The following is a 14,872-nucleotide window of genomic DNA, read 5'->3' on the forward strand; positions in this document are numbered from 1 at the left end:
ACGGTGTCGATGGCATCACTCACATCGCAGCCAGTGGTGAGCGCGCTTGCGTACGACGCTGAGATCGACGTAACTGATAGAGCAGCGAACGAAGACCACAGCTGAACGGACTTTCGTTTCTCGAAGCCATGTACAGCTTCTCGCTGTAATGGGTAGCCACCACTACAACTGATATGGACGTTTCACCAAGATTAGCCTGCACAGGTTCTCTTTCCAATGCAGTTGAGAGACTTGGCGTAGCTCTGTAGTTGGATAGCTGATAGCCACACAGCTAGCTTGGGTTCACTTCCAGCTTAGACCGTGATACACTTTCATGGCATTCATCGCGCCAGTGCTTTCAATCTAATTTTAAAGCCTTTCCATTTAAATTTTGAATGTCGGTTCTCATCGTTCTGGGCTAGACATAAACGATCAATAACCTGCGACGCATACCCGTATTTCACAGCCCATGGTGAACGAGTGACAAGTGTTTCATAGATCCGGCAAGTGTTTGTTATCCTATATTAATTATGAAATAAACGTTCATTCACTCACTCAATCATTGAAAAAAAGCTTCAGCGTGCCCTTGTTATCACTAGACTAACAGAGAGCGCCATCAAAGTCATCGCCCCGCACATGGGCTCCAAGATTGTGGGCGCATGGCATGGAAAAACACGCCGCGTGCCCACAATCTCGGAGGCCATGCCCCACGTGTTGTAATGCGTGCGCACCTCAATAGGGTGTAGTCGCTCGTGCGCCTGCACTTATCTTGTGGTCGTGGTGGTTTGTACCACGTCAAGCATATTTTGACAAAGTCTGGAATACCAGACAAAACGGGAGCAAGTGTTTCCGTCATGAGCAGGAATTTCGAATCTGGGCCCGGATTCACAAAACTCACTTACGAAAACATTTTTGCGCAAGAGAAATTTTGTTGCGTAAGTCGATTCACGAAACGAAAAAACGTCGTAAGAGGCCATAGTTGTCACATCGGCCACTGCAAATAAAGCGCGCTGTGACTGCCCGGGAACATGTCAGCGATGGTGATGCAGTTGCTATATTTGCTTACGTCACTGAAAAGTACTCGTAAGTGGATTCACGAAGCGAAATTGTGCGTAAAAACAGCATGGCTGAGAGAAAATCCCAAGAGTGGTCCGGACCACTCTTAGGAACAATGTGGCTACTTAGAACCTGCTGCCGCAGTGGTATACTTTGGTGCCCTGGCTGGTTTTGAGTTAATTCACGCCCATTAAGGGCTGCCTGATGACTGCTGGTGCGTTTTTATTTCTTTCGGCGCTTTGAGCTTCGCGTGTTGTTTCCCTTGTGCGCAGTGGATGGTGTTGACAACCACCACCGTCCAATAAGTTCAAAGTCGCAGTAATTGAAGAATTCTATTGGGCGTCAATGGCATAAAACAACGCATGTAAAGATTTGTGGTTGGATGAAAAGCAATGTGATACGTGAATGGTCGGTGCATTCGAACGCGACATGACATAGGATCAACCTTATTTGTTATGTTGTTGTGTTGCGCCCCATCTCATCCAATTAAAAGTGCGACACGGGATCCTTGTTTCATTGGTGAAAATTACCACCAAAGAGGTTAATGGGAGCACATTCTTTGCACGCTATTGGAAATAAAAATGAGAGGAAGTTTTCAGTGAGCGGTTCATGAAGTTTGTGCTCTAGTGTACTTTCATTGGCTCTAACTGTCCAATGGTTGCGATCTCTGAAATACAGCTGTCGATACGCTTTGGGACGATCTGGAACAAAGCGTACTTTGTAAACCAAAGCGTATTAGGGGTGCCCGTGATTACGCATGGAATTACAAACAAATCATGCATCTTCACCTTCACTGTTTTGACACCGATATGGACCGTGATAATATGGCAAGCAATAGGAATGAAATGACCCTAGTAACTTTGTATGACACCGAAAATATGCAAACCCTCACAATTCTGGAGCAAACCTTGGCTTAATTCATCCCTGCGTCAATTACCAGCCATTTAACTTGGCGCACGAACATCATTCAAAAGTAGAGCGAGCCACTGACATGTATTTTGTGCGACGCAGCGGCCACTTGACCTGAGAATAATAGCGTTGCGAAGGCGAATCCCCTGTCGCATGCTCTGATCGAAGCAGACGACAAACGCGAGCAGACGACGGCTTGGCCGACAGGCACAGCTTGTGATTGGTTGTGAAGCAATACCCTCTACATCAGCTCACTCCGCGACGTTGCCAAATCACTTCTTTCATCTGGCACGCCTGTCCTGTTCGTCATATCACCCCCCTCGCACATAAGAGAAATTTTTTTCACGCCGTGAAAATAGTGCAAGTACTTTCTAAGAGCTCTCTTACGTGCGGTGCAGTTGTCGAAAACAACATGGCGTCGTAAACAGCATATCGGTCGGTGCGACTTTCAGCAAATGCTTCTCGCACGAGTTACTTCAGCGTTTGACCGGATGTGTTGTGATTACAGCAGCTCTTTCAGTGCGTGTGGGCAGTGCGGAAAGCTTTGGCAGTGCAATGATGTACGGTGAAACGCAGCGAAGCCTGTGCGTCGGTGTGGTTATCAAGCGGGGATCGGCGTCGATGTATCGACGGCAACTAGCACTCGAGAAGCCTGCAATGTGTGTTTGTGTGCCGGTAACAGTTCGTTCGCTTGACTTTCGAGTCTCTCAGTTGGGTGCTGTGCGACATTTCGGATTGACAGCGTTTTGACACGTTACTTGAGTGACCCCAAGTACGTACGGAAACGTATGAACTACGCGCTCGGTTCTTGCTTCGCCACTAGTTAGCCCGTACGCTTCTATTTACTTGAGAGCAATGTACTGTTCGGGAGTGAAACGATGTTTGTTGTGAACAGTGGTGCTGTGTCGACGTTCCAAGACTTGTGAACAAGCTGTGCTCGTGTGACCGAAAATTGAAAGACAGCGTTGATAACTGTTTTGCCCGGCGAAGTTGTGGTGGGGCAGCTTGGCGCTTTTGTTTATTAAGTCATCACTTCTCCTTTTTGTGATAACCATAGTCCTAGCGCTGTGATGTGATCAACCAAAACTGCGAGATGCTACATTCTGTTGTGGATCGTGTTACTTTGCAAGCGCGCCTAGACTGTTCTTCGGTAACAACTTGAGAGTTCTATGTGGCAGCGAGAGCCCGTGAACGTCAAGCTTCCCTTCGGCCCCTAGAAAAAGCAAAGATTTCACTGGTGCCTTGCTTTGGATGAAGTTGTAGGCCAATATCGCCTAACTACAGGTTTCCGAGTTCGTCTGGCCATCGTTTTTCACGGCACTAGAGCCTTGACAACAGCCAGTCATGGCCAGTTCTTACACTTTATCAATGGACGTGCACGCCTGGCCAGCCCTTCATTGCTGTCATTGGCAGCTTCCAGTCTGCAGATGCCCTTTGCCTGTTGGCCGTACTTGGTTCCTCATGACACCGACGGCTACTAAATGCTGCCATCGGTGAGTTCACCTTGCAGAACTAAATTTCACCAGTACTCTAATTCACGCAGTTCTATAACGTGTGCAAGTTTTTAAGCCCATCGGATGTAATGTTTCTTCATGGTAAGTTGAAGCATGAAAAATATACTACTACTGTTATATACATACATATATTATGGAGCAAATACGTAAAAAGTTTTTTGTGATTTGATACAAGTGAGCTCTTGTTTGATTATGAGGTTGGGCCTATCGATTGACCACGTTTGATAGTTGGAAAGTTAATGTGAATTTATTTTTCAGAAGCCAGGTTGCACTTAAAAAGTTATGTTATTTTGGAAAATTAGTTCTATAAACGAGTACCACTGTGCTAGTACTATACTTCAATAGGACATATATATATCGGTACGTAAATTTTACATCAGGCTTCAGTTTATTTCAAAGTGATTATAGCAGATTTTGGTCACATTAACGAAGTGATAGCTTCCTCAAATAAGTATTAGAAGTGAGTGCTTTAATGATTGTTTTTAACTATCTCGTTTTTGGCTCTTCACAGATCACAGAGATTGGTTTGTTAAGGTCCTGTGATTCATCGGTTGAACATTCTGGCACATCAATCCTCATCATTACTTGGAGCACCTGTACAAAAATAGGAAGGACGCGTTCTTTCTAACTATGCAAGCCTATGTCACTGCTGGGACTGTTATCATTCAGCGGATGGGGCGTGGAAGCATGCATGGCAGCCTCATCTGGAAGGACTGCGATCAGCTTGGGAGCTTCGAGCGCACAAAACTGCCTAACGGCTGGCTGCAAGGTTAGTTTTTCTTTAATACATACGATTACGTGAACACCACTTACTGTGCACAAATTGAAAACCAAAGCATGGTTGCTTTCAGTGGATACCTGTAATATTCTTACACATCATTCTTATTCAACATTTATAGAACTGAATTGCAAGATAATTGAGAATGTTGAAAGCTGAAAGCCTGCAGCTTATGAATGAAACTCCAATAATCTGAGGCTCAAAAGCTTGTGCTTTGAAACGAGCACAAATACTTTGATTCCTTATTGAGCTCTCGAGCTTGTGACTCCCTCTGTGGATCAAGTGCTCTGGAAGGAAATAGCAAGTGGGTGAAAATTGCCTGGCTGTTCACAACTTGTAAGGAAAAAGACCTATTGAAGAAGCTTCAGATGACATAGGGCCAGTAACTGCATCTTTTACCTAATGTAGCTTTTTCTCTCTCAGTGCTGTTGCTTATGTTTCAGCCGAACATGTTCACCACGATTGCATAGTGATATATATTTTTCTACAAATTGTACCTGACCTAAGTATGCATTGTTGATCTCTAAAGGTGGCGTTCAGTGTGTTTCAAAGCCATGGCTTCTCATTTTTCTGTCTGTGGCTAGCCTATTTCAGCAGCAGAGCGATGCAGCTAGCACACATGCAATCCAAGTCATGGAGCGCTCCTTTGGTGTTCTGTGCAGGACGCAGTATATCCATCCGGCAAGACACTGGTATCAACAATAATGGTGAGTGTTGGTGGCACCTGTAGGAGCCCGTTGTGTTTGTTGCGTATGATTATTTCTCCTGATGAAGTGAATTTTTTGAAAGGTTTTCTTTATTTAGAATAATAGATGTCAGCAACAAGCACACTCATAATCCACAAGTTCTTTGTGTCTTCTAGACTGCCCATTTGCTCCTATGCGCAGTACGGTGAGCTGGCTATGTTAGACAGCCTTAAAGTTAGGAACATTGGCTGTTGCGTTGTAATGCAGCATAACTTGTATTTCTTAGTGAACTTATTTGTGGTCTGCTTCTCGCACCTAGTGTAAAGTCAAAATAGAAGAAACTGTATTGGCTTTTTATGTCTGGCAGAAGTTTCATGCCTTCATCTATAACATTGTAGTTTTGCTCTTTTATCATATTAAATATATTTTCAGTCTTCACTGTTTGTGTGTGTGTGTGTGTTGAGGTTGTCATTGGCTTCTGAAAATACAATATCTGTAAATATGAGCACATAATTGACAACTATACACTCTTGCATGTAGCATGGTTGTAACAATGATCTGTATTTTTCTAAGTTCCAGCAGTAACAAGGGGTTTGGTGCTCCACGGTCATGTACAGTGTATCAAGAACAGAGCACAGAAGACCAACAAGTATAAATGGACTGCCAGTGACTGTTCTCCTGCTCAAAGTTTACAACAGCAGAAAGAGCACATTGTGATGTCAGGAGCAGCTGCTGCTTAACTTCTTAGCAGTGCATTATTCAGCAGTTCATTTGCTTGCATTCAAAATTATTTAAATTTTGCATGGAAGATACCAAACTATGACACTAATTTAAAGGCTGCTGTAGTGTTTGTGGGCAAATATTTTTGAGCTGAAGTTTTTAACATGTGTGTTAAGTGCCTGCGTGCCTCTACATTTACATGCCAGAAATCACAGCATTTATGGTCGCCAATGGTAACTGTGTCTGCATTCTTTGTAGTACAAGAAGTAAAGCCATGGATGCAGTAATCATGTACATAGTCGACGTAATCCTTCAGTGTACACTCATTTGTATAGCACCAATGATGCCATGAGTGTATAAGCTCTGGGAAGTGAATCTATGTGGATTATTTTATTTGGAAGGAAGTAGATCATCACTACTCCTAGTATATCTTAACAGAAGATTTTAGTGCTTGAGTATTATCCCACTGCCTGTCAGTCCTTCAACAGTCTACTTATCTACTGTGTAAGTGTAACTTTTTAAATGTATACTTTGCTCGGATAGGTTTGTTCATAATGTAATGCAAGTGACTTATCATCTATGCAGCTCTACAAAGACTAGAAATAAAAGTATTTTTTTATACGTGGCTATAGCATGCATTCACTTGTGTTTTTCTAGGTGCCTGTACAATTGTTTAGCCCTACAAAAGTGCTGGTATACTCTAATATTGAATCTGGCATCTTAAAATAGTTTATTAGTGGAAGTAAGAATGTGTTTACAATCAATATTACTATCCTCAGATGAACTGTGAAAACTCTGTGGAAATTTATTTACATTTTTTTAACTTTGTGAAGGCAAATGTTGTTATGTTTTTTTATTGTGGTCCCTGTTTCATGCAAATGACACATAATTACTTTGCAGTGGCATAGTATTAGTTGTTATTTTACACATATGGGCGGAGCAACATCGCAGTTGAGGCCAGCAGCAAGACATACATGCAGTGCACTGGAGCATCACATCACATAGTGTACAGTCTTTGCCCACCAGTAAACTCAATATTTTTCAAGCAGACTAATAGACAGCTGTATGGGAACTGTGTTGATGTGCAAACTTTGAAGTCTTCTTGAGGAGTGTTTTTCATCATTTTTGTCCAAGTGAAGTAGCTACCCAAGGCCGCAACTGGTGGGAATGTGGTGGTTTCCTCTCTCCAAAAGCACTCTTACCAGCTGCCTCAATGTTAGCATGGGGTGAATTCACGAACTGGAAAAATAATTGGTCTTTGTTTTCTTGGCCGAAAGAGTCGCTTCCACCGTTGAGCCACCACGACGCGCCAGAATAGAAACTTTTAGCTAAATAAAGTTGATTCTACTTTTGAGAAGTGTTTTGGGGAAACTAAATGGCACCTATAGCTGTCAATATAAACATTGTTTGCACCAAGGAGCTTAGTAGCTTATATTTGTATTATTCATGTTTTGTCTAGAATTTACTCGTGCTTTGCCAACTTTCAGCCCAAGTGTCCTAACATGCTTTGTTAGTGGGTTGTGAATGAGCCAAGCTATGTAAATAAACAGAGTGATATTGCAGACATATACAAAATATTGATGCACAGCCCTTTTCTTTAGCATGACATTGTCAAGGGCTTTATTCTTGTGTTTTTTATAAAAACTGCTTGTCACTGGGCAGCAGCAGAAAACTATGCATCAAGCTTTTGCGAGATAATTTGAGAAACACCGTGTTTAGACATAACAGTGCCGGTGGATATCTCGCGTAAGTTACTTTCTGTAGTATATTCAAAATGAGTGTATTAGAATTGTTCTTTATAGCCATTCATTTTAATTTTTACACCTGAGTGTATGTATGTATGTATGTATGGGTGTACATATGTATATGTGTGTGTGCGTATATGTATGTATGTATGTATGTATGTATGTATGTATGCATGTATGTATGTATGTATGTATGTATGTATGTATGTATGTATGTATGTATGTATGTATGTATGTATGTATGTATCTTTTAAATGAGAATCCGTTTATCATTGGTAAGTAAGTTTGGTAATGATTTCGCTGAGTTTGTTTCTAGTTATTTCTCTTTTGAGCCATTATACATTTCAATTTGTTTTGTACTGCATAAAAATAAATGTAACCTTACACAGAATATGTGTGTTCGAAGAAGTTTCATTTACCAACCTACAGTCATGGGGGAGAAATTGGGTAAAATGGAACGAACCTGCGAAGATTAGTTTCGAGCATAGCTACTCTACATGGCATATCTCGTACACATTGCGTTGGTTGAATATGTCAATTTCAACCTTTCAATTTTAATCAGAATAAGCAAGCTATCACCCGTGTTGTATATGTGTGTGATATTTATGCATACTGTGATACCGGTTCGCAATTACAAATAAGGTCACAAACCTAGTCAAGCTGAATACACGCTTTTTGTCCATGCACCTTTCATCTGCACTGGAACTGTTAATAAAAAATAAACTTCAGTTTAGAAATTTATTCTAGTAGCCAAAAGCAGGGTATCTCTTTATCACACAAATCAAATTGCCATTGTTCTGTTCCATTCTGGACAATACGGGACCCTCTCAACAGAACTCGATTAACTGCTATAGTTCATTTTAACCATTGACAGCGACATTACACTGAAGCGTGCAGCATGACAAATAGCGGGAGAGAAGACACAAACTAATCACTCTGTTTGCATCAGCTCTAACTGTCCGTGCTCTTTGGTCTTGCTGCGCGTGATGATGCCCACCAAAGTAGCACGAAAGCGTGTCCCTACAAAGGCAGTCAACTTGGCTGCAAGCAGTTAGCTCACTGCATGTGTAGATTTTCTTCAAAACACCGTGAAGACTGATTACTGGTCGAATATCCAAACACGTGAAAAGTAATATACCAGGTATGATATTGGTATTTCAGCACTGGACACTTTTGCGATAAGAGAGGATGGAGGAGAAAATTATGTACCCTGAATTGTTCAATTTTTGAAGGAGCACAGTACAACGCTTTTGGGTCAAAAGGGGAGTGAAAGAAGCAAGTGCGAAAGCCTTCTTCTCAAAAACGTAGTACCCGCCACCACGCATAATGTCAGGCCGGGCAACCTCTTGGAAAAAAAAAAGTGCTCAGTGATTCTGCGAATCGAACCAAGTACCTCCTAGATTGTAGTTGAGCGCTGTAACCTCTCGTCCACTGCAGCAGTGCTTGTGTTCGCCTTATTGCTGATATATCGTCATTCCTTCGAATGAAGCCAAATGCAAAAACGTCCCGTGAAACTTTGTCAAAAATAGAAAAAATAGTTAGAATGCGTTTTCCCAAGGTTACTAGAAGATAGAAACCGCCACGTGTGATTGTATAACCGTGCGCTATTTATTCTTGTACATTACTATCATGACGTTGGGATAGCCGGCTCCAACGTACGCTACCTTCTCATAGTTTTCCAAATATAGATAAGAAAATAAAAATATATATCGGCCTGTGACAACGCTAATCAACTATGATGAGTTCACTGTCACTAGTGTCACTTTCACTAGATGAATGCTCAGTTTGCTTTCATTATCGTTATTTAGGAAAGTTTTGGCTCATTAACTCAACTCTCTTAATTAGCATTGATTCTCACACCAAAGGACCGTCACACTTCATCTCGCTTTCTGAGTGGCTGTCACTCTCATATAACGCGTACTCCACTTTTTTATGCTCTCCGAGCATCTGACCCTGTTTTGCGGAGACTTTCCCTGACGTCTGCTGGGCCTGAAAATTGTCTTTATTATCTATCAATTTCAAGCTTACGCGAAGCCGAAACGAGAGTCTCTCTCTCTTTTCATCCTTTTCGCACGTGTGATAACGTCTCTCGACCTCAAGACTCGTATACACGTCCCTTGCTTTGCGCACTCAAACAACGCTGGGCGAAATATTTGCACCGTGTTTTGTGAAAAGCATTAGCACTGAGACGCCTCCCGACGAGTCTCCCTCATTTTACGTAGACATATACCTAAGCGTAAGCGTATGCACGTTCTCGCATTCCGGCTTTATAAAAATGTTGCGGTGCATGGAACCAGCGAAATTGCGCTCACAATTTCATTTGATTACTGCTGTTATCTATTTCCGCACAATTCGTCTTTAGGCACCAAAGTCGCTCATGTGTCTTTTAATAAGAATATTGTAACAAAGGCTACCTTTGACTATAGGTACAAAACACCCTTACGTTCACCACTATACTGTGCTAGATTGCACCGAATTAGCTAAGTAGCAGCACAGCTTCAATGAAATGTAAGGTAACTGGTCGCGTTAAATAGGGGAAGACATTCGAGGCACATTTTCAAACATTGCACGCATCGATTTATGTGTGGTGTCATTTATGTGGTACACCTGGAGTGTTGTTTACTTGTAGTTGGCGAGATAGTGCATGGATTGCTCGATGACTTAAGGCCATCGAGCAATTTCGTTTTTAGCTACAGTCGTTGATGAGAGGCGAGTGCTTGGCTTTGCACAGCCCGCCAAAACGCCTATTACAACGTACGCGGCATCCCGTAAGCGCTGTAGCAGATGCTCGCGGAACTGAAACTTAGATGCAGCAAATCATTGGCTGTCATCGTATACTCTCGATGCTAGACGCTTTGCGTGCTACCTTGATATTATCGGCACACACTTCTTTCTTTCCTTGTCGTTTCATCAGCTATCGTGTGTCCTCCTTGCCCTCTTAAGTGCCGAATAAGTTAAATTCATACCCGCGCTATAGTAATCCCTCCAGATAAGAGAACTTTTGGCTAAGAAAATGCGTTGCCAAAGAGAAAGCTTTGTGAATTCGGCCCCTGGTTTCGGTAAGATTGTGATGTTTTCTAGGAGAAGCCAGACTACATTCCGCGCATTCAGTGTAGAACCGTTGAACCCAATAGAAGTGTGTACGGCAACTGTTACTTTCGTTGCTGATTTGTTTAATGCAGACTTTCCAGTTCTTCTGAATTCTACTAATGACGTTATCCTGAGGATGGACTTTCTGCTAGAATGGGTAGTCACTGTGAAATGTGCGTTTGATGAAGTTCTACTGCCTGTTTTTTTTTTGTGAGGTTCCCACGCGCTGCCAGCAGTTGATAGTTAAAGTGCCTCTTGACGTTTGTTGTATGACAGCCAATAACGTTGGTGTTATAGTTCACCAAGTCCAGCTGAGCAGTGCGAAGAAGGCTGTGGTTGTACCACATTACTTGATTTCTGCGTGTAGTGAAAAATTCTTTGCATAGTTGGTGATATCCACTCTCGAGCAAGTTGTACTGCATGGTGTAATTAGGCTGGTTGTGTTTGATTTAGACGCCAAGAGCAGCCTTACCATTGCAGTCATTAGTGACGACCGAAAAAACTAAAAGGCGTCTGATGTGGCTCACCCCGGCGATTACATACTCATGGCTATGATGAATATGTCGCTATTGCCAGAGAAGAGAGAAACGTTAGGTCGAATCCTCTCCAACCATCTATCCGTTTTCGATTTCCCCGTGAATAGCCACAGTGTTTATGCACCACCTTCACGCACTCGTCATATGATCGATGCGAGTTCCGCCTAACAAATTCACCAAAAACCACACCAAGTACCTCCGTGTGAGCGTAAAGTTATTTCTGAGTAGGTGGAAGAAATGGTAGTCAAGAAAACTATACCGGAGTCTTCTATCTTCTCGACAGCACCGATCGTATTTTTAAAGAAGGATGGTTCCTGGTGATTTTGTGTAGATTATCGGCGGCTCAACTCAGTGACAAAAAAGACGTATATCCACTTCCCCGCTTCTACGACGTTATCGAGTGTTGGCTTTTCTTCTATAGACTAAGATCTGAATATTGGCGAATTTCTATGCGCTGTGCCAAAAAAAACGATGTTTACAACTCCACAAATTATATTTGAAATAAACATCATGCCGTTTGGTATATGCAACGCTCCAGAAACGTTTAACGACTTTATAGACATTGTTCTTCACGGATTAAACTGGGGAAATACATCTTTGCTATCTTGACGACATTGTGATATTTGGCCGCGCATTTTAAGAACATAATCGTCCACTTGATGTCGTGCTCACGCGCCTCGAGAAAATAGCACTTACCTTGAATTCTAGAAAGTGTGATTTCGGTAAACGGGAAAATCTAGTTCTTGGACATCTCGTAGACGACCATGGCGTTCCGGCTGATCACCACAAAAGCACCGCGATCCGCACGTTCCCCCAACCACGCTCCATACGACAACTTCACACCTTCTTCGGTTTGTGTTCGTATTTCCAGCGTTTTGTTTCTAGCTTCGCCCCGCCACGGTGGTCTAGTGGCTAAGGTACTCGGCTGCTGACCCGCCGGTCGCGGAATCAAATCTCGGCTGTGGCGGCTGCATTTCCGATGAAGGCGGAAATGTTGTAGGCCTGTGTACTCAGATTTGGGTGCACGTTAAAGAGCCCCAGGGGGTCAACATTTCCGGAGTCCTCCACTACGGTGTCTCTCATAATCAAACAGCGGTTTTGGGACATTAAACCCCACAAATCATCAATCCTAGCTTCGCCTATGTTGATGAGCCCCTTACTTATCGGCTCCTCTCAAAGACTTACTCTTCCGGTGGACGAAAGAGTGTGAGTCATCGTTTTCTCATCTAAACGTTTCACTCACTTCCGAGTCTATTTTTGTCATTTCAATGCATCAGACCAAATTGAGGGGCAAAGTGACGCCGGTGGAATCAATATCAGCACAGTATTGGTTCAGCCTCACGGTGACGCCAAACATACCATTGCCTGCGCGAGCCGTTCTTTGAGTAAAGCTGAGCGCAATTGTACTATTACAGAGGAAGAATGTCTGGCAATTGTCTTCGCCGTGTACAAGTGTCACCCGTAAAGCTATAAGCGCCGATTCTCTATTAACACAGACCACCAGTAACTTTGTTTGCTCACTGGTATGCGAGAACTCTTTGGCGGTCTTGCATGATGCACACTCCATTTGCAAGAATATCACTTTGATGTGTGCCTCAAGAGTGGCCACCATCACGCGGACGCTGACTGCATATCGCGACTTCCACTTCTCACGATGAAATGCGACACTGACGGTTTAGACGACTGTCTGGCCATTCTTGGCTCACGGTTTTCAGGTTTGAAAACCTTCCATACAGAACAAGGTGAAGACAAGTCAGGCTCCTTTTTTCTCATCTGCCCTCGATAAGCGATTTCAGTACCCATTCGTCACACAGGATGACATCTTTACAAGCAAATTTTTGCTGCAAAGGGGGACCGTCTAGATTTGGTTGTCCCCCAAGGCTTTGCCACAAAACGTACTGCAAGCTAGCCACGACGATACAATATCTGGTCATATGGGGTTTGCCAAGACGTATCACCGCACACTGCAGCATTTCTACTGGCCTCCCATGCGTCAGGCTACAGCTAAAAATGTGACCTACGGTGAGGAGTCAAACGACTAACGAGTGCACTTCCAGGATTGCTCCATCCCATACCGCGTGCATGTTTTCCCTCTTAGGTTTTCGGCATTGTCCTGATGACCCTTTCACACGATTGATCACTGGAAACCACTGAATTATAAGAGATGTTGACCAACTTAATCCGTACGCTGAAACCGCAGCAATATCTGCCGCAGTGGGCTATCACGTTTCTGACTTCCTACTACGCTACATCATCCTCCGGCATGGGACCCCTAGTGCCACTATCAGCCACCGCCACCATCAGCAACCATTCGACGTCGTGGAATAGTTGCTATACAGGTCTGCACCCCAGTTTCTTCCCGTCACATAGTACCATACGCAGAACAACAGCCTCACTGAAAGCGTCAACAGGACGCTAATTTAATGGAGACTAACGGCAACTATCACGTCGACGTTGATTGTTGAAATAGTAGTCCAGAAACCTCGTAATGTTCCTTTTGTGCGCAGGAATGGCTTATTTTGAAAGAAACTCGCGTTTTACTGGTTCGCATCGAGTCAGCGCTCTTCAATTACCGCCTCAATGGAATGTCTAGCGTCAATGTTGTCGCGCACAACGTTGCCCGGCTGTAATGCGCGGCCACTGACAGAATAGTAGCAGCAGAAGGAAAGTAGCGGAAAGCCACGGCAGCAACAACAGTCATTGAAAAATGTTAGCTATGGCCTTCAAATTTCTGGGCGTGCTTGGCTCAACTGCACTCCACTATAGATGACACTACCTGTCCAGTATGACCAAGAGAAAAGTGAATTTTTGAACCATTCGGGCAATGCCCCATAGTAACATCCGGCAATTCTTTTTTCCATAAATTAAACAGAAACGAACAAGCAGCACTTTATTACGTGTCTTCATGAACGGAAAGTTCTTTAATTATTGCAGCTAAATCGATTGTTAGTGATTAATTGTAGGTGGTTCTCCTCACGTCATCGGAATCAATTTAAGAATGTCCCACTGCGGCGCATGTATTCTTGCGCATTTACCCTAATTTCTCAGTAAGCAGGGAACTGTTGTTGATAATATTGCCGTTTTAGTCCTACATGATGGCAGTCCTACATACCTGCGGGGCCTTACTTACAGCAGTTGCCTCGATTTGACTCTGGTATCCAGAAACTTCTGGTCGCAAGTGCACTGCTTTTCAGACATAGAAACGCATGGGAGTGACCACATTCCAACTTATATGAGAATAAGGGGTCTTACTAACTCCTCTCCTAAGACCACAATACGAAGAATTGATTGGTCTAAATTTCAGCGACTCATGGAAAACACATGCCGTGAAGACCCTGACCAGAACTTGGAGGACGTCATCAGAGGCAATGAGGGAAGCTTCATGTCTTCTCCCGTTGACCGGCAAGCGTTCAGATTTCGACGTTGAACTGGAAAAACTGTGCGCGCTTCGCCGAAGGGAGGAAAGAAGATACAGGCGGACGAAAGCAATATGCGACTTGAGGCTGGTACGACGCATACAGAAAAAAGTCCAATGACGTTTAGACAAACTTGAACAGAAGCACTGGAAATCATTCTGCGAATCATTGGATCCTCGAAAGCCGTTGTCACGCATCTGGAGCACTATTCGTGGCCTCAGCTTGACTCCCCAACAAAGGCATCCTTTCATGGCTTTAGCCCTACATTTAGGCCAAACCCAACTTGAAGTGGCAAATGATTTTGTACGCGAATCGTTGGTGTGTCCGCCTTGTCCGCTGGCACCATTAGAAGTGTTATCCCTGAACCTCGCATCTCCGATATGGACAATTTTTTCACTATAGAAGAACTTGACGCATCTTTGGCGGCTACCCGACGATCATCT

The sequence above is a fragment of the Rhipicephalus microplus genome, chromosome 1, assembly GCF_043290135.1.
Source record: "Rhipicephalus microplus isolate Deutch F79 chromosome 1, USDA_Rmic, whole genome shotgun sequence".
In the NCBI taxonomy this organism is placed as follows: Eukaryota; Metazoa; Arthropoda; class Arachnida; order Ixodida; family Ixodidae; genus Rhipicephalus; species Rhipicephalus microplus.